Raw genomic sequence first — 22,370 nt, 5'->3', positions numbered from 1 at the left:
GCATTAGAGGAGAAGGAGGTAGATCTGTCTTCAGTTTCAATGAGCTTTGTTTTTGGTTGGAAATAATAGGGCTTGGGAGACAGAGTTGGGGAGTTTGGGGTTAGAGAATGAACACAACTGGGCTGCTAAAGACAATGCAGGACAGTGCAGTCCACAACAAGCTCCCTGGAGGAAGAAACAGCAGAACTGAGCTAATGGAAAATTCAGGGTAAGTACATTTCCCAAAGTACCTTTACTTCTCCATCCTGTAAACTGTAAGTAATCTGGCATGCTTTTTTCTGTCTTGTACATCTTTAAGTGTGTTTTGGTGCTTGGTAACAGAGTTAGCAATATGGGGACACAGAACTGGAAGGGACCATCCAATTTCTGGTCCAGCCCCAGTGGCTGCAGATGACCATGTGATCATTCATTTGTCCAATAGGGTCTATAAAAGCATTCCCTCTGGCTCCTCCTGAACACCTTTGCCTCAGAGCACCTCTGACAACTTAGAAGCTTCAGCACAAACCTACAATGTGCCATTTATAATTTTGTATATAAAGTGCCTTTATAATTTTGAATAATCTTCTGCTTCATAGTATTATTTTATGAAGCAGAAGATGAACATATGCTGTTGCTGCAGACAGTTTCCACTATCCTCATTTTAGGCTTTACCCCAAGCCCCTGAAGTCAATTGAAGGGTTCCCAATAATTTCATGGGGTTTTGGGTTATGCTTTCTGTGATGCTTCTATGCTGAGCATTGAAGCTTTGACCACACCTGAATAAAGACACAATTATTTTTAATTCAGACACAAAAAACAGTGTGAAATCCACAAGTCTTATGCCCATCTCCTAATGCCCAACTTGACTGCATTGCAGAGAATTCATTTTTGTAGTATGTTATCCTCTTCTCCCCCTTCCCCAGCTGCTCAGTTACTTTCTGAGAGGTACCATGTACATGACAGGATTGTACATACCCTTGAGTGCCTTTAAGAAGCACTTATATAGCAAAATTGTGTGCTGCCTCTGCTAATCCAAGATGCTCACCCATTTCCAGATAGTTTTATGTTAGCCTCGCTTTCAGGAGGGATGATATGGTATATTTATAAAGTCTTGAGCTGACCCAATAAGTCCAGGGAGAGCTGACTGGTCACACAGTCTTGATTCCTCTTGTTTCCAGCTGCCAGAGTGAATTAAAAAGATAGTTTTAAAAAGTTACATACTTTTCTAGCACTTTTTTTCCACAGAAACAATTGCTTCCTCTGCCACAAGAATGAAAGTTCATAGATTCATAGATTGTAAGGGGCTGGAAGGGATCTTGCAAGATCATCAGGTGCAGCCCCCCTGCACTAGGCAGGAAAGACAACTGTGGTCAGGTGACCCCAGCAAGGTGACCATCCAGTCTCCTCTTGAAGATTTCTAGGATAGGTGATTGTATCCCCTCTGGAGGGAGCCTATTCCACAGTCTGGACACTCTAACTTTGAAGAAGTTTTTCCTAGTGTTAAGTCCTGGTCTTGCAGGAATTTGTGGCCATTACTCCTGTTTTCCCCTCAGGTGCTCTGGTGAACAGTTGCTCACTGAGGCCCTGATGTATTCCCCCGATGCAGCAGTCAGCTGCTACCCTGTCAGCCTTCTCTTTTTTAGGCTGAAGAGTCCCAGGTCCCTCAGCCTTTCCTCGTATTGCTTGCTGTGCAAGTCTCTAATCATATATGTGGCTTTTCTCTGGATTCTCTCAAGCTTTTCCATGCCCTTGTTGAAATGCGGTGTCCAGAACTGGACGCAGTACTCCAGCTGTGGTCTCACCAATGCTGAGTAAAGTGGAAGAATAACTTCCTTGATTTTGCTTTAGATGCATCAATTGATGCATGCCAGAGTATTATTTGCCCTGTTGGCTACAGCATTGCACTAACGGCTCATATTCATACTGTTGTCTATTATTATCCCGAGATCCCTTTCAGTCATGGTGCTGGTCAGTTTGGCACCACTGAGCCTGTAGGTGTGCAGGGGATTGTTTGTCCCCAGATGGAGCACTTTACATTTTTTGATGTTGAACTTCATCTGGCTCTGATCCGCCCAACTAGCTAGCCTGTCTAGGTCCACCTTTTTCTTCAGCCTATCTTCAAGTGTGACCATGCTCCCCCATAACTTAGTGCTGTCCATGAACTTGGCCAGTGAACTCTTCACCCCCTTAGTCAAATAATTGATAAAGATGTTGAAAAGAACTGGACCAAGCACTGACCCCTGAGGGACATCATTGGTCACTTCTCGCCAGGATGACACAGTTCATTAGAACTCTCTGGGACCTACCCCAAAGGTGGCTTCATACCCATATTTAACTGTCATGCAGTTAAACTCACAATTATTCAGTTTTCCTGGGAGAACATCGTGGGATACCAGATCAAAGGCCTTTTGGAAATCAAGGTATACAGTGTCAACCTCCTCTCTCTTATCCAGGTGGTGAGTTACCTGGTCATAGAAGGAGATGAGATCGGTAAGACAAGACCTGCCCACGATGAAGCCATCTTGGCTGTTGTTCAGAATCCTACCTTCTGCAAACCTATCACACATAGACTCCTTAGTGATTTTTTCCAGGTTTTTCCCTGGGACAGAAGTTAGGCTAATTGGCTTATAGTTACCTGGGTCCTCGCTCTTCCCCTTCTTGAAGATGGGCACAACACTGGCCCTCTTCCAGTCCTCGGGGACTTCTCCGGGGTGCCACGAGTTTTGGAGGAGCTTCACCAGGGGTTCTGAGATGACTTTGGCCAGCTCTTTCAGCAGTCTCGGATGAAGTTCATCCAGTCCTGCTGACATACATATGTCTAATTTTTTTAATTGATCATGCACCAGTTCAACATCAATAGTAGGAAGGTGGTCATTCCCACAATGTCCATTCTATGCCCTATCTGGCTTGATTTTCCCCTTGGTCCAGTGAAATACTGAAGCAAAGTAGTCATTCAGGAGTTCAGTTTTCTCTTGAGTGTTGGTAACCAGCTGCCCTGAGTTGTTGAGCAATGGCCCCACGCTTCCGTTTGTTTTCCTTCTGTTTCCTACATACCTAAAGAAGGATTTATTATTGTCCTTAATTTCTGTTGCTGATTTAAGTTCAGTCACCACCTAAGGCTTTCTAATCTGCTCCCTACAAGTGCAGGCCGTTGTTGTATAGTCCTCCTTGGGGACTGTCCATTGTTTGTACACCTCCTTCTTTTTTAAGAGACCCATGATTTCCCTGTTTAGCCAAGGAGGCTTCCCAGCCCTTTTGCTACCTTTACTCTGCATGGGAATGGACTTCCTTTATGCTTCAAGGATTGTGTCCTTAAGTAATGACTACTCTTCATGCACTGCTTTTGCCTTCAGTCCCTGGTCCTGCAGCACTTCTCCTACCATTCCTGAACTTGTTGAAATTTGCATTTTTGAAGTCCCAAACTTCAGTCCTGCTATCTAAATTGCCTGGCTTGTGATGGACAGTGAACGTGATGGTTCGTTGGTCACTGTCACTCAGGTTGCCCTCTATGTTTAAGTGGGTCACCAGAGTGTCTCCTTTGGCCAAGACTAAGTCTAGTGTTACCTCTGGTTGGCCCATGCACCTCCTGAGTCAGGAAGAGTTCTTTGATGCAGGTCAGGAAGGAATGCAACCAATCTGACTTGGCCAAGCTTTCCTCCCAAGAAGTGTCTGGAAAATTGAAGTCACCCTTGACAACTATGTCCCATGCACTCATGGCCTCTGTCAGTTTGAAAGAACTGCAGATCAAGCTCCTCCCCCTCGTCTGATGGTCTGTAGTACACACCTACAGTTAGGTCTCCCTCACTGCCCTGACCCCCACCCTCCTGGCAGTTTGACCCAGAGGGTTTCAAGCCATTCTTCTTTGGAGCCAATGTCAGCCTCCAAGGAGGTGTACTGTTCCCTCACATAGAGAGCTTCACCTCCACCTTTCTTCCCTACTTGGTCACTTCTTTGCAGAGTGTAACCCCCTATGGCTACGTTCCAGTCATGTGAGGATTCCCACTAGGTCTCCATAATCCCTACTAGATCATAATGCACACTGGAGAGTAAGAAGGCTAGTCTCTCCTGCTTGTTCCCCATGTTCCTGGCATTTAATATATAGGCACCTAAGTCCATTGAGTTTCACTTCCTCGATGCACCCTTCACTCTCAGGACTGTGGCCTGCAACTGGGAGCACAGAGGAAAAGACAACCTGTGGCCACTTACCCCTTGAGCCCAGCTCCCAGAGCCCTGTAGTTACTTATGACCCGATCTGGATTACTCCTGGCAGTGTCATTTGTTCCCACATGGATGAAGAGCATGGGGTAGTAGTCAGAGGGCCAGATGAGCTTAGGGATCCTCTCAACAACATCCCAGATGCAGACCCCAGAGAGGCAGCAAACCTCATGGGCTAGGGGGTGTGGACGGCATAGGTCCCTTGGTACCCCGCAGGAGGGAGTTCCCCACCACCACCACCTTGCGCCTCCTTTTGGGGGTGGCAGCAGGCTGCTTATCTTCCTTCTCCACCAGTGTCACCATCAGAGCCTCCTCATGTGAGGGGGAGAGCATACCTGTTGTGCAATGCCAGTGGAGGAATGAAGCATGAGGTGACGGTCCAGGTAGCTCTGGGTGGGTCTTTATGGTCAGACTTCTTGTTGGCTACTAGGCCTGTGTGAAGGGGCTAGTATTCAGTTCAGATTTGGATTCAACTGATTCAGGGGACACTGATTTGATTCGGTGATTCGAATCACTGTCTCGAATCGATTCGGCTGAATCTGATTTGGAGATTTGGCCGCTGCCGAATTGGCTGAATCTCCGAATCAAACAGGACCCACCCCCTACTCCCTCTCCCAGCCCTGTCAATGGCTGCCCTGCCTGGCCCCAGCATCCTGGCACTTAAAAAAAAAAGCCTCACACTCACCGGCTCCTGCCAGGCAGGGGGGGCAACCCCTGCTGCCCCCCACTGCCCTGTGTTGCATGGGGGAAGGGTTCTTCCACAAGCCTTCAGATACCCTGAAGGCTGCTGCAACAGCCAGTGAATGCGGGTTTTTGTTTTTGTTTTTTAAAGTGCCAGGACACTGGGGCCAGGTGGGGCTGCCACTTACAGGGATGGGAGAGTGGGCGGGGGTCGAGAACTCAGGGGGGTTGGGAAAGCAGGCAAGGGATGGGGCCTAGCTGGGGACCCCCCATGATCCCCTCCCTCCTCCTTCAGCCCCCCCCTCCCCTACTTACTGGCATGGAGTCCGGGTCCAGCTCCCTGTGGCAGCAAGTGGAGACTGCCTGAATCACCAAATCTTCTCCGAATCTTTTTCCGAATCGATTTGGAGGCTTTGGATGTATTTGGACCTTTTTATTGGTCTCTTGATTCGATTCAGATTCAGAGATTCAGCTGCCAAATTGGGCCGTATCTCCTCCAAATCGAATCAGCCACCAAAGCTTCACACAGCCCTATTGGCCACCATCTCTATCTCCTTCTCTTCTTCCTTCTTCTGGAGAAGGGCCTAGTAATAGCCATTGATGTAGTCTTTATGGTCCCTGATAGTGCATAGCTGGCGTACTTCCTCCCCAAACTCCTGCACCTGGCCCTCCAGAGATTCCACTAGGGAGCACACCCCAAGTGGGGGTGCTCCCATGTCCAGCTGTGCCAGACAGCCCCTACAGTCTGGGGCCAGGGGTTCTGTCTGGGTGTGGGCCAGAGCCACAGGCCCTGTCTGGGTGGGGATCCTGGTGGTGCCAAGAAGCCTGCAGGCTGGACGAGTCTCCCCCATGGCTAAGGGCAAGTTCACACCCCTCCTGGTCCCAGCAGCTCCTCTTCAAGCTTATGGCCTTGTGCTCCTCACTCAGACCAGCCCTCTGGGTGCCTTCTATGCACCCCTCCATGTGAACTCCTATGCAAACTGCTGTGCCCAAGCACTCAGTTGTCTCAGTGTGAATGGGGAGAGCACATGATTTGTGGGGCTGTGTATAGGAAAGGGCATGTCTACAAGATAATCTTTCTAGTCAGTAATAGTCTACCTTATGAAAAGCTGGAGGACCCCTGTATTAAGGAAAAAAATTATAAAACCTATTAATGATGGGGTGGAGGGAGGAACCTCTTCAAAGGCAAAGCATGAGCATAAAGACTAGCATACATTTGAATAACATGGAGCATAATAGATGGCCCTGGAGTAAACACAAGGCTGTATTTCACTCAAGAACTCAGCTGCAGTCATAAACCATGAGAGGTTTATGAATGGCAGCAGAGCCTAAGGAATTAATTCAGCCTTGTATTCACCATGAGGCCATATGTTGTTATTTATAATATACGCTTTATAATTGCTAATTTTGAACAATTCAACATTTGTAATTGTTATCTTTTAAAAATTAAAACATTAACTTGGAAATTAGTATTCCTTTTAACAACATCACTGACAGCAAACTTTGATTTAATCTTATCTTCTGTACATGTGTTTTGGGGGCTCAGACTTTCATAACCTGCCGAATTACACCTTTCTTTGCAAGCAGCCCTCTTCTCTCCAGAAAGATTATTGAAGGAGAGAGACGCTATTTAAAGAGTATGACCACAAGGATCTCAGCTTTTGACAGCAGGAGGCAGATATATTCATTTCCGTGGATGTCATAAGGCTTTTATACTCTGTATTTTCTAGGGGAGAAATCATATTATAAAAACAACATATATATATATAGTTAGATTGATAGAATAATTACTTTTATGTGTATGTGTATGATAAACTTATGTGCATGCTAGTTTTATATATTCACACTGATATCATTAAACACTCACATATGGGTGTGAGGATATAACGCTAATATATGCATAAGTTTATACATAAACATATACATATAACACTAATTACAGGGAAAAGAACTAGATTATTTTTTATTTGTATGTTTTCATGAAACTGTGAGCTGAAGAACTTTTGTTTGCATATTGAACAGAGCCAAAAAATGCTCAAAAGGAGCAATTAAGATGGAAAAAAATGATTTAAACAACCTTGTTTGGTTTCTATAGATTTTCTTTAAAAATCCCTACAGATAATATTTTTCTTGGAAGCTAACCATATTTTTTCATTGTTTTTTAAATATCCTTCAGTACTCTGGTTCCTGGCCTCTTCTCATATATGCAACATTTTGGAACCATATTCAGGCACAAATATTCAAGCATGGGTACAGGGAAAGCTTTCTTGCTCTCTGAAGCAGCTTGTGGTGTCAGGATATTTGAGCACAGATGAAAATCTTCTTTAACAATTGTATGAAGCCAGAGCCATCTCAGAGAAAGCTACTTGACACATTCACCCCAACTCTATTTGTCTTGTTTCTTGTTTTTCATTTATTTTTTATTTGAAATGTTTTGTGCTTTTATTTTTTTACAGTTTTCTTATTCTTTTTGTGTGCTTTAATCCCAGACCATAAAGGAATGTACATAAAAGATGCCTTGCATCAGTAGACATTATTATGGAAAGACTTCTCATCACTCAAATGCACTGTCATTTTTAATGGAAACCAGAGAAAAACTAGAGAAAAATGATCCTTATAAAAACCATGCAAAACCTACACAAGTGCCCTCCCTGCATGTATACTGCACAGCACTTTCTATTGATATGTTTTCCTATTTGGTGTACAGAACACTGTATTCACTCTCATTTTTCTTACTACATGTCAGTATGTTGACATACTGTTCCTGTGCTTATTGATAGGACAAGATAAAAGCAGAGAATGCACTAACCATAATATAGACCCTGAAATACATTGGGATATTCAGATCCAAGGATTTAATCCAGCCCCTATGTGGCCACTTCTGAAATACCTATATGAACATCCTCTATTTTTAGACATTTGGGGAGGATTAGAACAAAGCTATTGATTTGGAATCATTTCTAATTGGCGATATCTTGCCTTGCATCTTTTTTTATTGCACTTACTTCCTTAGAGAGTAATATTTGGCAGTATACCAATAAAGTTGTTTTTTAACTGAATATATTAGGACTAGGGTTTCCTAAGGATTCTGTGAGAGTTAGATACTGAAGCTGCTATTGAATGCTAATGGTTTTGCTTCTTAACTTCCTTAAGGATGGAAAATCCCAGTGTGTATTTGTATGCTGCAGCTAAGAAAAAGGGTCAGAGAAGTGAAAAATCTTGATTAAAATTTTTGTAAAGCCTCTGCAAAATGTAGATAAAGGCCCTCCTATATTTCGTTGGAGCCAACATCAAATCACCTTTATCATTATATCAGAATTTGAGGATGGAAACATTACCTGGTCCTAGACTAAATTGATCTTTTGATGAAAAGTACCAGATAGAAAATTATATGTATTATAATTATAACTAATTGTTCTTTAAAGCTCCTGCTTCACTCATGCATTTATACTGATTATTAAAAAAATAAAAAAACAAAAATTTTAAGTAGAGAAGTTTACACAAAAAGAAATTCTGTAGTAAAAAAAATTGAGACTGGAGCCTAATTTTAAGAAATCTCTATTATTATTATTCAACGGTCATTTTTTCTGATTTTTGTTGGTACATCTACTGGTAATTTGGAAGGCATGAGCAAAGGCAAGGCTTCTCATATACTTACTATTCATTTGGGTTTCTCTTAAAAAGTAACTAAACCCAAAGAATGGTATTTGCCCTTTCACTGTCCTTAAGGTTCGAAAAAGTTCCAGTTGTGAATCTGCATATGCTGAAAATGCTGGAGTATGCTGAATATGCTGTAAGTCTGGTACAGAAGGCTAGCTAGCTATACCATTCCCATTGATATGAATGCAAATCACCCGAAGCAGGGGTCAGCGATTTAAGGTCCATGGAACTATTTGAACTGTCTTGCAGATATGGGACTTTGGTGGTGTTGGGGTGGGGACGGGGGAAGGTGGGGGAAGGGGTTGGCAGCAGTCGCTTTCCCAAGCAACCATGGGGAAAAAAAGTATCAGCTGTGGTGTTATAGGAAAAGGAACCAGTAACAGCTGGTTCCTAGTGGCCATCCATCCACTTCTGACCCGAACTGGGTCAATGGGGCCTGCAACCTTAAAAGGTTGCCAAGAGCATAATCTAAAACTCACTGAAGTAAATATTTGTCCTTCTATTGATTTCAGTGGACTTTAGATCAGGGCCCTTGGAAAAAGGTCACAGAATTTGAAGATGTGTTCAAAGTTTTTTATTCCCCTCTCACCTACGCTCCAACTTTTGTGCTTGCTTTAAAGCCATTATAATGATACTTCCTTATTCATTCATTGATATTTCTTATTTGTGGGTTCTGTTGATAACTTTTCAATATGAAGCACAATTCAAAACACATTTTGGAATAACGTAAACCATGTTCACTTCAGGCATTGTGACGGTACTATACAAAAGAATAGTGCACATGACATTTTATAGCTCTACTGATGTGCTGTAGGCTAACATGATAAATGAAAGTTGCAGCATAATTTTAATTGAGCCCAACAAATTAATTGATTGAAAACCAAAGTGCAGATACAAAGCACTCTAACAAACTGTGAAGGTCCTGTAGGGTTTTACAGGTCCTGCAGGGCAGAATCTATGCATTTTAATAGATATGGACCAGGATTTTGCTGTCTTTGCAAGCTTTCCCGCTGTTTAGGAAGCACTGCCCTCTAGGCATTTTTTTTTTTAAACAGCAGAGAAAGACTCATAAGAGAAGTACATTGTATGTAGAATTGGTATAAGGGATCAATCCCTCTTTTTAATTTAGGAAGAAGAAGGACAGCTATTCACTGGAAAGTTTGATAATTGGGGGAGAGATGGGGAGTAATTAGTCTATATTAGATCCCCTAATCAAGTGGTTATTTGTATTCACATAGCCTAAGTCTACATGGCACAAGGGTATTAAAAATTCAACTCAGTACTAAAAATAGTGCAACTGTGTTAGCTTGGGACTCTCCTTGGGCATACCATTGCCAACATAGCTATATTGTTTCTGTACTTAAGCTAGCACATTCACACCAATATCACATCACCAGTCTCTAAATGGTACAGCAGTGAACTGTACACATAAATGTTTAGACATGCAAATCCTTTACACATAAAAGTCAGGATGTGAGTACACTATGGGGTTTCAAAGTTAATTTGATAACGTGTGCCTAAATTCCTTGGCAAAATTCTTCTTCTTTCTTACACTTTTGGTTCACTGACTACAGTAGATTTCCTCTGGAATATTACCTTTGTAAATGAAAGCAGAATTTAGCCCTCCTCCTTCAAGTCTGTGAATAACAGAAAGTTAGTATGACCTTCAGAAATTTCCAATATAGGGTCATTGGTGACACATAGCGGGAACATGCGCAGGTAAGTCTGGGGAAGGAAGGTGGGACAGATCAAGGCAGAGGGAGAAAAAATTATCTGGGGGCATGTCTCCCCAGCAGCTAAGTCCCACCCAGCTGGGGCCCCACTCAACTTACCTATGCTCCTGCCTCTGTGGCACAGTCTCTCACCGTGGGGGCCTCAATCTAGCCTCGGCTCCTTCCTTCCCCCATGAACTGACTTGCTGGGCTGGGGCACCTGCATGTATGCACGCGGGCACTCAGCCCCCCACCCCAGGCTCAGATTGACTCCAAGAGGGTCCAAGATCTGCCACAAGAGGCTTCAAGATCTATGGTGGATCAAGATCTACTGGTTTGTGACCACTGCTCTAGGTATTCTTCATATCCTTATTAGTATCTATTCTATTGGAATCTACTAAAGTTATTGCCAAAGCAATTTGTTTGGACCAAGGAGATGCACAGTCCAATAATGCATTGTCTAAAAGAAAGTGTTCCTTTTTTTCATTTTTGGCTTTCCTAACATTTAATTTAATTTCATTGTATGGCTATTTGTCTTTATGTTCTGAGGCACAGAAAACTGAAGTTCCTGATCTGACTTCTCTCCACTATCACATCCTACTTCTTCATACCAGAGACCGTCCTTGGTCACTTAACAACCTTCTCTGAATCAAACTGTCCTGTCTTCTCCTTTTTGAGATGAAGTGACTGGTATTGAAACCCAGAAGAGATATCACCACTGATTTATCTAAGGGCATTATAATATTCTTTGAGTATTCACCAACACATTATTTATGCAATCTAGCATCATCATTGACATCAACAGTACCTTGACCAGAGGTTTTCAATGTTCACATTGAAACCAGAGGTTTACAGTACAGTTCAGGTTACTGAACTGATGCAGTTAATTTAAAACCCTATAAGGTGTTTAATGACTGAAATCAATGGGCATTTCTACAGGTGCTCTGGGACGAGGGGTGGAGGGGGAACTTTAATTAGAGTGGCTCCAAGAGACGTTCTAATTAAAGCTCCCAGGGCGTCTTATGTATCAGCCTCCCCACACTTTAAAAATGTTTTGAACAAGCTTTAGATAAAGCACCCACACCACCATTTTGAAGTGCAGGGATGCTAGTGCACAAGACACAGGAGGCTGCTGGAGCATGGTAATTGCCACACTCCAGCAGACTTGATTAATCTGGAATTCCACCATGTCAGAGAAGTCACCTTGCTCATGTATAGGCAACCAATGATTCTTAAGCAGGGTGTGGTGGAACCTTGGGTTGCCTTGAGATCTTTTCAATGGTACCACAAGGGGCCATGCAACATTCATACTACTAATTAGGGCTGTGCAAAGCTTTGGTAGCCTGATTTGGCGGCCAAATCGCCAAATCCAAATTGAATTGAGAGATATGTTAAAAGCTCCGAATCGAAATGGAAGCCTCTGAATCTGTTCAGAGAGATTTGGCACCAATTTGGCCATAGACTAAACAGGCAGCAGTTCTCAAGGACACTGGGCACAGCTGCCTCCAGTTGGTAAGTCTGTTGTGGTGGGCAGAGGGGAGGGAAGAGGCATGTCGGGTGGGGGGGAAGATCAACACCCCCACAGTGAGGGAGGAATTGGGGCTCTGGCTGGGACAAGCTGCCTAGCTGGGGCAGGGAGGTGCAGGACTCAGGGAGGGGGGCTACTACCATTGTGTGCCACCACACGCCGCCAGTCCGGGAAGGCATGGGAGCAGGCGTGTGCCCCTGGATCTGCGTGGGGCAGGCTGGGCCAGGCTGTGCTCTGGATGGGTGGCAGAAGGCTCTGGGAGCAGGGGCTCTGCCCTGCTGTCTCTTTTCCAGCTCGGTCTGGGGGGAGGTGTGTGATGCAGGCACAGCTCACTCCAGGTGGAAGGCTCTGGGAATGGGGGCTATGCTGCACCAGCCTCCCTGTGCCTCCCAGACAAGTTATGGCTTTGTCCTGCTGTGCCCCAGCTGGAATGGCAATGACAGGGCATAGCAGTGGGTATGTGCACCCGGATTGGGGAAGGGCTGGTGGCAGAGGCTATGGGGAATTTTAGGGTGGCTGCAGCACCACCATAGCTACCCAGAGCACAGTCTTGGTTCCACTTACCCCGCGGAGCACAGCCTGGCAGCAGGCAGCTGGGTCTAGCCTCCCAGAGTGTAGCCTGACCCAGCCTGCTTCGTGCAGATCTAGGGGCACATATCCATTCCCATGCCCTCTTGGACTAGTGGTACACAGTGGCTAAAGCCCCCCTCTAAGTTGGGCAGCCGCCCCGGTTGTCGCAGCCCTAGCCCCAATCCCTCCCTCTCTGTAGAGGCGTTGATCTGCCCCATGCCATATTCCTTGCCTACCCACTCCACTCACCACAACAGACTTACCCGCTGGAGGCAGCTGCGTCCAGCATCCTTGAGGACTGCTGCCTGTTTAGTGCATGGCTGAATCTCCAAATCAGCACTGTCTTCAGATCCAAATTGGCTGAATCCCCAAATTGGGACAGTGGTTCGAATCACTGTCCCTCCAAATTGGCCGAATACTTGCTGCTTTGCACAGGCCTAGTAGATATGTAAACATGATTCACAAGATAAATACAGCAATTCAGAATATGAAATCATGGCACTAAAAACATTCTGATTTATTGTGGTCTGAGTTCTTTGCCACAGAAAAATTGCTTTATTATTTTTCTGTAGTAAAAAGTAATTGAAAACTAGGAGCTGACATTTTCCATGGGGTGACTCAAGTCTAAAAAAAGGAACCTTGAGGTTAACATGTTGAGAAGTGGTGGTTTAAGTGCATCCCTACAGCATATACTTACTGGCATTGAATTTCATTTGGCATTAAATTTTATTTGGCATCACAGTTCTTCCCTAGCTAATTAGGACCTGCTGAAGCTTTCCAGCCCTGATTAGGGTAAGTAACTTTTTGTCAGCTACAAATATTGCTAGCTTCTACAGTCTTTTCCAGATCTTTAATAAATATGTTAATCAATATGGGACCTAGTATGGAACCTTGGGCAGCCTGCTTTTAGCCTTCCACTGTGTTAAAAGTTGACTATTTTTCCCACCCTTTTCCTGGACAGTTCTTGAGAACCCAGACATCTGTTAAACAAACACACCATCTGACACAGTCTTCCAGTTTTGTGCAATGTATTAACCAAATCCCTTCCAATAGCAAAAATAAAATAATGCATATGTATGAATAAAAACATCTAATTCGCTAACATAAATGTGTGCTTTCTCCCCTTTTTGTTCCTATGTACTTGAAGTCATAATCTACCCTAAATTCATATGAAAATGGTCTAAAAATCAGTTTCTATGGCTGACTGAAGTTTGAATGCAACCCTTGTATAACTGCCATTTCCCCCTTATTCTGTCAAGTATACTATGTAGACAGATTAATATTTTTATTATTATACTGAGTGAAATTGTATCCTCCCTTCTCCAGGAAAAAACAGTGTTTTTAATTTTGAATAAATATTGCATTTTCACCTTTGCACATTACAATTTCTTTCAATGTATGTAGCAGGGAAGTTCATTATTTTTGCAGAAAAATGTCATCCTTTTCTGAACAACTTTCTGTCATGCAAATGTGACTGAAATTTTACAGCATAAATGGTAAATATGTTTATTTCTTCAAGAAGCCTAGTAATTTTCTCTAATATCATTAGAGGTAAGAATTATTTTATACATTTCTATATACCAATATTTGCCTTCCTCACCATTACTATATTCAAGTCCAAATATATAAGTTTCTGTCCCAGAACATTGGCATTATATGGAAACAGAAAACTAGTGTTTCCTTTTGGACAGGCAAAGGCTTAAAATGTAAAACTATAAAAGTATAGAAATGTAAAATATACAAATAAAAATATAAAAGTATAAAAATAGACACCACAGGCCAGATTTGTTTCTGGACATAATTATAGCCAGAGTTTCATGTCCACGTAGATGCTCTTCATGTTGCATCTGCTCTATGGTTAGGTACTAAAATTCTACATAAACTGCTAAAAGCAATCAGAAACTGGTCTAAACCTGTAACAGAACAAAAGTTTAGTGCACACAGACTGGTTTTAAAATGGTAGAATCTGGTTTAAGATGGACCTGGATGGATGTAGTAGCAGATTTAATCAGTTTAGATTAGACTGTTCTATCACACTTTTGTTCCAGATCCCATCCCAAAGCAAGTTAGGTCGCAGTCCCTGGTATCCCAGGCACCACTGACTCCCCACTAACCCTTCCTTGCAGGGTGGGTGGGCTAGCTTCTGCCTCGTCTCATCTGCTCTGCTTGAGCTAGGCCAGCCCTGCCCCTGGACTGTCATGAAGCTGAGGCAGCAAAGCCCCTACATCCTGCCTGTGACTGTCAGCCAAGAGGGGCAGGGGTGGGGGTAGGTGGGGGAACAGAGCCCCCTGCCCCAGCCCCCCCACCCCAAGCTGGGGTCTGTACAGCTGAAGGGGGGGCAGTGCAGTGGAGGCTTTTCCCTCACTGCTGCCCCTGCCAAGCTGGGGTGGCTACCCTGCCCTTCCCATGAGTCACTGGGGGGTAGTGGGGGATAAGGGTGGGAAGTGGACTGGCCCAGTATGGCTGCTAACAGCTGCCAGGGAGTGGTTGGGGCTTGGTCAGTCAGCAGGGGTAGGGAGAAAGTCCTGTCATGTGTCCCCCTGCCCCCAGCAGTTGTGGCTGGGGCTGGGCACTGTGGTCTCTGCTTTGCCTCCTCCCCCGCCCCCCCCCCCAAATGCTAACATCCAGCAGGGGGCAAGGCTAGGGAATAAAGCTGCACTGGGCCAGTCAGCAGGCCCCTTCCACACCCTTCTCCTCCACCACCAGCAGCTGGATGGGGGTGGGCCTGGGGAGAGATTCCGTTCTGGCTCCACCCCTCCCTGATGCTGAAAGCAGGGGGTTGGGGGCATATGTCCAGCAGCCAATCATAGAATCATAGAAAATCAGGGTTGCAAGAGACCTTAGGAGGTTAACCAATCCAGCTCCTTGCTCAAAGCAGGACCACCCCCAACAAGATCATCCCAGCCAAGGCTTTGTCTAGCTAGGTCTTAAAAACCTCCAAGGAAAGAGATTCCACAGCCTCTCTGAGTAACCTTTTCCAAGAGTCTAGTAGTCCAGGAGTCTCCCTCCTAGTGAGAATGTTTTTCCTAATATCCAACAAATTTCCTTTGCTGCAATTTGATTGGCTGCCTTTGGCAGTGTTCAGCATGCTGGAGGCATCTGGGAGTGGGCCCAGCCTGCTGACTTCAGCCATTTCAGGCATCCCTGTGCCCTCCTCACCAATAAGAGAACATGTGTTCTGTTCACTCTTGATTTATTCTTCGCATCCTAGAGAAATGTGGGAAGGTTTGATCAATTCCACCTCAGGCTTTTGGACTGTCCGTACTACCTAGCTTATGTCTACTATCAATATCAGAAGAGAATCAGTACCCTTACATCTTTGGGGAATACCAATATTCAATTGTTCAGGAAGAATTGAAAAACCATATCAGAAATTCGTATGATATTCTTTTAGCTGGCTGCAAACCTTGTTCCATCAGGGTCTATATTTTCAAGTTTTACTTCATTCACTGGAAGAAAGGCCTTTTAAATTTGTGTGTGATTATCTAAATTAAAACACTTCAGCATAATTACAGCAAATGATATTTTTCCCAAATTCATTTTGTCATCCGTTGCATTACTTTAATAATGTAATGATGAGCTTCAGACATGGCGAACTCATCAGGACTTAGTCCTGTGCTCTTTATTTTTTTTAATCAAAGATGTTGCAAATGAGAAAATTAGATCTTAAGTTGGAAAATGGACTGTTTTCATTACAAAGATAACATTAGTGCATAATTAGACTGCATACACACAACTGCATATCAGAGCATAGCAATACACAAAAAATATTCAAAAATAATTAGCTGACCTTTTCACAAACTATTTTCAGTGGCAGAACTATGACCTTCTTAGGTTGTGCTCTGAACTTTTGGCATGCCATTGATTGCAGAATCAGTGTATGTAATGAAAGTAAGACTTAGGATGCCATAGACTATTTCACAAGGCAGAGATGACAGTATTTGAAATGCGTTGAAAGCTCTAATGTAAATTATTTAGACTGCTTTCATGATGCAAGCCTCTCTGCTTGAAGAGAGTAATCAATTCTCCCATTTGATAGGGATTTTAATTGGAAACAACAGCCAAAGGTGCAAAGACTGTTCAGCTTTCTAATTCACTGGCCATTTAATTGGGGCTAACCTAATATTTCTATTGTTGCTGAATATATTAGATAGAGGAAAAGAATTACATTAAGATGATTTAACAAAGGATTTTGCAGCAGGAAACCCTTAAACCTTAAGCAGTGTGTTGAAAACACTGAGCATGTATATTATGGGGATAATTATCCAGCCTTGAAACAATATGGTATGATACATACTCCTATCCATCACCAGTGGTGGAATGTACCTTTCATTGCTATGAGCAGTAAACTACACATTTCAAATTGAAGGAAACATCTGCAGAGGATCTACTTCATTGGTTTGTCAATTGACTGTTTCTTATTAGTTTCTTAAACTGACATAATTCAGCAACATAAGTGCAAATATGTCTTTTCTTAATACACCATAACTCTTATAACACAAAGCAGCATTTGCAAAAGAGGCTTTAAAGGCTAGCTGTTTAAAATCCTGTAGACACAAATATAGAGCAAGCTGTATTAAACACATAAAGGCAAAAGTTTTTGCTGATCTATACCCTAAAACAGATTTTTTGCAGAGTTACAAATAGGCCTTTAAGATAAACTAGAAAAAGCTTGCAGTTGTCTCCATAAGTGTGTATGTGTTTATGTTAATGAATTTAGAAAAAGAAATGCAGAAGGAATTGTTGAGAAAAAAAAATGCCACTACATCAAGGTCAAGTGTGTCCAGTATAAAATATATTTTTATGACATGAAGGCTAGAACCCTGTCCTTCTCTGAAGTCCAAGAAACTGGAAGTGGTGATTATTTGAACTGAGCTATTATCTCTAGAAATAATGTTTCTGAAGAAGCTACATTAATGAGGTAAGGCCTGCTGATCTGCTAATTAAAAATCTAAAAATAGAAGTAGTGATAAATGTGGTGTCAAAATTCCCTGGCGAAGAATTTCCATACGTTAACAGTGATCAATGCACAGCTCTGACTTCATGACACTGCAGATTCATTTAATGAACCTCCTCTTTTATCTGTTAATTACTATCATTCTCTGGATTAAGGCTATTTCACATTGGTGGAGGATCCTTGCAGTGTCTAGTTCCAGTTTATTTATGAATATTTCTTAGTTTGCTAACATGCTAGTATTTTGTTGGTGGGTTGACACACTTACCCTTATCTCAGGCTAATAAGAGCTTTTGTTTTGACATGGAAAACAGTGCCTTACACTGGAAGGACCATTAAATTCAGGCTTTGCCTCCTATGACTGAAAAACAAACCTGGGGACTCAAATATATAGAGTAAATAAGACAGAAAGTTAGACACCTAGGTCAGAATAAAATGATCACAGTATAAACTTAGATCCTCAGCGATTCTCGATCAGGGAGCTGCAGATCTTTTACGGGTGCTATGGAGTTCTGCACAATATTAGCATGGTCGGGTGTACAAACACCTACACATGATTTACAAGATAAATCTGGAGATTGCACATAGGAATCCATGGTATCAAAAGCATTCTGAATTCTTTGCAACAGAAGAATAGCTCTATTATTTTTATGTAGTCAAGAAATGAGTGAAAACTAAAAGCTGCCATTTTCCAAGGGGTACTGGAGTCAGAATGGTTGAGACACACTGATTTAGGTACTGCTCTTCTTAACTTTTGAGTGACTATCCCAGGAGGTCGTGTGTCTTATCCCAATACATTCAATGAAGAAACCTAAAAGCAATTCAGGTTTAGGTGTTTAGATGCTCTTCACAGGGAATAGGGGATGTTAAGCATGGACAAAGGTAAGGCACAGGAGTATGTCTGCCTGAACACCCATCTCTCTCAGGAGCTTAGGCACCTGACTCAAGCTCTCCATAAGGCACCTCAGTTAACTTGTAGGTCATAATGACTACACCAACATCTTTGGATAGTTGTGTAGTGGCTCTCTGAAAGTAGGAAAACCTAGTTTGACTTGTATTGTGGTTTCCTCCATCTCCTGTTTGCCCAATACTCTAGGAATTAGACCACTTGTCCAGAAAGATTGAGATCAAAGGCCTTCTCACTGTGAAGGGATTTCAAACCATATCTCCCATTTCCCAGAATACCCTACCAATGAGGCTATGAAACAGAGTAGGTGAGAGGACTGTTGAAGCTGGGCAGCTGGGCAGCCAAGATTGAGGAATTGAACATGCCAGATGGAGACCAAGCTGAGGAGATGCTGGGCAAGTATTTTTGTGGTTTTGGACTTGTTTGGAACAGGAATATATTCAAGTCTTCACTGCTAGGGTTATTTCTGTTTTTCAAACAATTTTACATTACCCAGTATAATATAAATTGCCTAAACCATGTTGGGAGCAGAAAAGAAGGAGTCTGCTGGTATCAACCAGCATGTACTCAGTAGTGAGCAGTCGCTGGCTCTTGTTCCTGCTCTCAGAAGTCTTATGTATTTACATTAAAGAGCCATTGTCCTCACCTAGGATATTCTATAGTCTACTGCAGTGATTCTCAAGTAGGGTGACAAGGGCCTATGGAAAAGCCTTGACAGTCTGCATATAGAAAAGGAAGTCTTAGTGCTTGAATAAAGTCAAGACTGAAGAACCTGAGAAGCTGAAGCTAAACAAGATAGAAGTGATGCTGGTGCACAGAAAAGCATCACTGTGGGGTGGGGTAGGGGGAATTGCAGCCTCATTGCAATCTCTTTGAATAGGAAGTTCTAGAAGTGGTAAATTCAGTCCATAAGTGAAGAGTGCTGCATGCTGGTAGCCTCTCACACAGCAACATCTGGGAGCAATGTTTTCTGTTGGCTAAGAGATTCAGTCTCAGCCTGCCAAACAATGATTTGCATTCAGTTATAGAAGCTTTCATCACCTTGTGTCTCCACTACAGGAATTTAGTATAACTAGGCTTGAAGCCATCTGCTCTTAGGAAACTCTGGATAATACAGAAGTCTGCAGTCTGTCTCCTCAGCAACAGAGACTACAATAAGTTGTCAAACATGTCCTACACACTCTACAATGGCTTCCCACAGAACATTTAGTCAAGTTCAAGGTCTCGCTCCTTATTAAGGTGATCAATAATTTGGCCTCAAGATATATAAAAGATCACCTAATGCTCTAGGATGTGAACTAGGTCAACAGTTCCATGCCTCAGGCACAGTGGATCTTTCTACCATAGGGCAATGCTTGTCAGAGCTTCCTTGGGCTAGACCAAACTATGGATTACAGTCCTCTAGGTAAAGACAGTCACCCTCTCCCAAGTGAAAGGCACATTTCTTGAATCCTGCTTTCTGTAACATATACATTTTGAATTTTTGAAATGTCATATTGTAGTTTTAAAAAGACGCCTTTCAAAACTAGGACAATATACTAAATACTTCTCCCTTTTAGGAAAAGAGAAATGAAAGATCTTCACCACAGCACTTTGCTCATTCATAGAGATATAGCATTTATGGCCCAAAGATACCATTAGATCATTATTCTAACTTCCTGTATATCACAGGCTATTACATTTCACCCAGCTACCCTCATATTCAGCCCAGCTAATTGTGTCTGACTAAAGCCTAATTTGTGTTTGACTAAAGCATATTCATTCATTCATTATGGAAAAGAGCCAGGTAAAAAGGATCTATGTTTACAGAAAACGTTGGAAAAAGTAGCAAAAAACACAGGCTGGATGTACAGGTGTCGAGAGCTAGCCTGACACGGGCCTAAGCTGAAACAGAAATGCAATGACTGGTTCTTGAGAATGAAATAAGTAACTAAACGTTAGGTGCAGACATCAAACATGCTTACCCCAAAGAAATTTTACTTCGGTAAAAGTAGACGTGATGTACACTCTGCTCCATCTGGGAGTGGTATTACATCTTGGAAATGAAGTCGCACAGATGTAAATATTTATTACATCGACACAGCAGTTGAATGTCAGCTTTTTAGCACAGTTGGTTGCTCAGTATAAACAGGTTACTCTGCCATTTTCTGGTAGAGGTTGAAGTAGTATTAGATTCAGGCAGTTTGTGTGGGGCAGCAGGTCATGTGTTTGCTCCTTATTAGGGATTAAATATGCTACAAGCAAAAATTATGGTAAATAATCCCACATTGTCCATTTTGGGTCCATAGTTTCGTAGCTAGGGTCAGGAGGGACCTGAACAGATCATCTAGCCTGACCCCTGCCACGGGCAGGAATGAATGCTGGGTTCACAAGACCCCAGACATTTACCTGTGTTTTATTTACAAGGGTTATAAGCCTGGGACTGGAAGCATGGGATCCTAAAGATAAAAAATTTGGTACTAAGTTGGGCTAGGTAGAAGAAAAGCAGAGTGAACTCCCATATTTCCTTAGTATATTTGCCTGGAACAATTTTAATAACAAAATAGCAATTATTTAATGTATGCTTATTGTTAATGCCTGTCAGAGATCTGCTAACAGGCATTTAATTTTCCACTCTCAGAATTATCTTGGCTGCAGCATGCTTGTCTTTCTAATTGTATCTTTTCTCTGACTTGACCCTGGAATAAGATGATTTACCACCTGTGCTCTTACCTTTGACTGTGCCAACCTAATCGGTTAAAGATTTAATCAACCATCCACAAAGTCAGTGTCTCATTTTCACCTTTACTTATTTTGTATGAAGCAACATTGATCACTAGTCAGATGATCATTTCAGATTATATGGTTTTGTCTGCACTGATAGGCACTGCACTATATGTTTTTTATTTCAATACGCTGCCTTTTCAGTGACAGAGGTGCTTTGCTGCTCCTATTGTTATGAGAAGGTTGTATTCATAACCCATATATTTTCATGAGTAACCAGAGCGCATGATGAAATGCAACCTCTTTATTATGTATTCACAAATGTTCATGAAGTTTGTATTGCCATCTTTCTATTATGCAGTTACTTTGTTTTTACACATTGTGTCTATCCCATAGAATGACAGGTAGATAGAAAAGTATGTCTGGCATCAGTCTAGATTTTCTTTCGTAGAGGTGATAGTCCTATGGTAACCTAGAGATTGGCTATTTATATTAACCTGATATCAGCAAGCCAATCTAACTATGCTCTTAAGACTCTTGCTTTCCACAGATTTTCTACCCAATTTCCAGTAATGCACACTTGATAACAGTGGGGTTTGTTCAGGCACAAGTCAGAGAAGAATTTGGTCCCTTGTAGCATTTATAATATAATTGCCTCTCTGTTGGTTGTAGAACCTCTCTGCTGGTTGCATAACTGGTGAACTCTAGGAATGAAATCCTGGCTGTACTGAAGTCAATAGCAAACTCCCATTAATTTCACTGGATCAGAATTTGTTACCTGGTTTAAATAGAATTCTTTCAGTCTCTGAAGACTCAAAACAAGTTCAGCAGAGAGGTAAATAGGCAGATAAGCCATAGTCTGTAGTTACACACATTCAATGGTTTTCTACAACTAAGGTTTGAATAACAGATTTTTCAGTTCAGTAGCAGAATTGAAATACCAATTAAAATTAGGTTACCTTTTGATGGGGGGGGGGAGGGGAGGTTCTTGGGTATTTGTCTCTTTCTCTCACCAAAATTAAACATGATTTTCTCTCTTTTGTCAGAAATGTCAAAGTGCTTCATTTTTGGCCCTTGTAATAAAAGAGAAGGAAATTAAGGGATAGTGGTGACAGCTGCCCATTTACTCATTAGGCAGAACTCTCAATGGGGATGTGGAAGATTTGGCTTACATGCCTTTCTCTGTCTGAGGGTATCTGAGCCTATATCTCCCTCCCACACTGAAGCATGCCTAACCACCAGGCTTCCGTCAGAGTGTAAAAGAGAGGATGTTGGGTGTGGTGGTAAATTGCTCTCAGTCTCTCTGGTTAATTTGCTTCACCTTATACAGCAGAGTGACATCTAAGGGCTTGTCCACAAATGCAAGCACATGAACTTGCAGCAGCTTAAATAGGTGTGACACAAATTTGAGCCGGGGATTTTTGCCTCAGTGCACGTGCCCTGACAAGCACTTCGGTGTGG

The sequence above is a fragment of the Alligator sinensis genome, unplaced genomic scaffold (genome assembly GCF_000455745.1).
Source record: "Alligator sinensis unplaced genomic scaffold, ASM45574v1 scaffold117_1, whole genome shotgun sequence".
Taxonomy (NCBI): domain Eukaryota; kingdom Metazoa; phylum Chordata; order Crocodylia; family Alligatoridae; genus Alligator; species Alligator sinensis.
Note: the sequence above shows the minus strand (reverse complement) of the source record.